Genomic DNA, 3,217 nt, shown 5'->3' with positions numbered 1-3,217 from the left:
TGTGTGTGTGTGTGTGTGTGTGAGAGAGAGAGAGAGAGTTTGGTTTCCCTGCTTGTTTTGTTTTGTTTTCTAGTTTGCTTTTGTTTGTATGTGTGTTTAATTGTTTGTTTTTTGCCTTGGTTTTTACTTTGTTTTAAATTTTTTGCCTATCTTATTTCATCCTACTTATATCTGTTCTCCTCATTTCTGTTACCATATCTTAGACTCAGGGGGTACACACATGCACCCATTGCATCATCATATAGAGTGGTGGTAGGGAGTGGGTCTCAGAGAACCCATACCACAATCAGTGTGCATTTTGATTTGCAAGTAGTTTAGGAATCCTAGCTCTCTGTTTTCCATCTTAATCAACTCTCAAAACTACAAGAGACAGCAAAATTTCTCATCCACAATCCTCCTTCAAAATAAAACAAATTCAGAGTCCTGACCAGGGAAGAATACAAGGTTAAACAAACATCAGAAGTGAAGGTTTCTCCTACTGCCACTGAATAACGGAACTAAAGAGAAAAGAAAGAGATCAGTCACAAATGAGGAAAAATAAATATTAGAAATAGGCAATTCCCTATGTAACAAAAAGAAAATGCCTGAACAATCGGATGGCAGAGCCCAAACAATGGAAGTCACAAACAATTGGCCCCAGAATACAAAAGGGATTAGGAAATGAATGGAAAGAGTGAACAGGACTCAAGAAAGACAAGACTCAGAGAGAAAGAACAAATCCTCCAAGAGATGTGGGCTAATATCAAGAGGCTGGACCTACATCTGATTGGTATCCCAGACAAAGAAAGAGAAATGAATATCACCTTGGAACAAGTATTTCAGGAAGTTTTCCAAGAAAACTTTCCCTATCTCACCAGAGATGTGACCATCCAAACACAAGAGATACAGAGAACCCCCACAAGATATCAAATGAGAAGACTGACTCCTAGAAACATAGTAATTTGTCTACACAAAGTAGGTATAAGAGAAAAATTCCTGATGGCAGCAAGAGAGAAAGGTCAGACTACCTACCGGGGAAAACCAATCAGAATAAGAGAAGATCTATTGACACTAGCACTATAAGCTAGAAGAGACTGGAATCCAATTTTTAAAATCCTCAAAGATAAATAATTTCAATCAATAATTTCCTTATTCTTGAGCCAACCTCACTTTCACAAGCAATGGAGAATTAAAATCCTTCCCAGACATCCAATCCCTAAGAGATTATGCAGTTTCCAGACCAGCTCTACAGGAGACTCTTAAAAAGTTATTAAGCACAGAAGAAAGAAAAAAGGAATGACCATGCACTTCCTAAGAGAACAGGAGAACCCAGAATCAACAGAGGATACACTGCAACTGTAAACTTGAAAACATCCACATACATCAACCCAAAAGTTAAAAGAAAACAAGCAAACAAACAAAATGTATAAGAACTCATGACAGGGGTAAACAATCACATTTCAATAATCAGCCTGAATATGAATGGACTAAATGCACCATCGAAAAGACACAGAATGGCAAACTGGATAAAAAATAATGACTCAGCAATTTTCTGCATCCAGGAAACTTATCTCACCACAAGGGATGAACACAGACTCAAAGTTAGAGGTTGAAAAATGAATTTCCGGGGGAAATAATCACAAAAGAATGCAGGAGTTGTGATCTTAATATCAGACAAAAAAAAAAAAAAAAAACCCCAAAACACCTTTAAGCTATAAAAAATTTAAAAAGATATGACAGGACACTACATAATGATAAAAGATTAAATTCATCAACAAGAAATATCCATCCTAAACATATATGCATCAAACACAGGAGCACCAGCATTTATAAAGCAACTACTAAGCATAAAAAAGGATATTGACTCTTGACATTATTATAGCTGGGGACTTAAATACCCCACTTACAACCCTAGATAGATCATCGAGGGAAATATCAACAAAGAGATCCAGAACCTCAATTTAATACTTGACCAAATGGACTTAATAAATACCTACAGAACAATCCACCCAATAACCATAGGATATACATTCTACTCATCACTATGTAGAACACGCTCCAAGATTCATCACATCCTCAGCCATAAATCAAGCATAAACAAATTTCATAAGATCAAAATACTGCCATGCACCTTAGTACCACAGTGGAATCAAAATAAATATCAACACCAAAAAAATTTCTCCAAAACCCACAAAGACATGGATACCAAACAGTGTGATGCTGAATGACTACTGAGTCAACACAGAAATCAAAACAGAAATTAGAAGTAAAATATTCCTGGAAACAAATGAAAATGAAGAAACCTCTTACCAAACCTCTAGGATGCCATGGAATCAGTTTTAAGAGGGGAATTTATATCTTGACAAACACACATGGAGAAAATGAAAAGATCACACCCTGACAGTCTAACAAATCATCTAAGGGAGCTAGAAAGATAAGTCCACCAAAACCCTAACTTTAGCAGAAGAATCCAGATTACCAAAGTAAAAGCCTAAATATGGGACATAAAGGCAAAAATATCATAGAAAAAAATTAACAAAACAAAAGCTGGTTCTTTGAAAGAATAACCAAGATTAATGGACCACTAGCCTGAATGACCAAGAAAAAGAGAGGAAAAACCCAAATAAACACAATCAAAAATGCAAAAGATCAAATAACAACAGACCTTGAAGAAATACAAAAAATTATCAGCGATTACTATGCACACCTGTATGGATACAAACTTGATAATCTAAATGAGATGGGGGCTTTCTGACATCACACAACCTCCCAAGGTTGAAACAAGAAGACATTGAGACACTAAATAGACCAATAACATAAGAAAACTACCTACAAAAAAAAAAAGTCCTGGACCAGATGGCATTCCAGTGGAATTCTATAAAACATACACGGAGGAGCTGATACCAATCTTATTGAAAGTATTCTAGGCAATTTTGGAAGATGGAATTCTCCTCAAAACATTTTACAAAACTAACTTAACACTGATACCCAAAATGAGTAAAGACCCACTACAAGTCACTATTCCTAATGAACATAGATGCAAAAATTCTCAACAAGAAGCCAGGCTTGGTGGCTCAGCCTGTAATCCTGCACCTTTGGGAGCCTGAGGTGAGTGGATTGCCTGAGCCCGTGGGTTCGAGACCTGCCTGGGCAGCGAGGCTTCATCTCTACAATAAATCAAAATATCAGCCGGGTGTGGTAGTGCATGCCTGTAATTCTGGCTACTTGGAAGGCTGAG

Source organism: Carlito syrichta, unplaced genomic scaffold (assembly GCF_000164805.1).
Source record: "Carlito syrichta isolate Samal-C Ts95f unplaced genomic scaffold, Tarsius_syrichta-2.0.1 Scaffold309265, whole genome shotgun sequence".
Lineage (NCBI taxonomy): Eukaryota > Metazoa > Chordata > Mammalia > Primates > Tarsiidae > Carlito > Carlito syrichta.
This window is presented reverse-complemented; position numbering follows the sequence as displayed.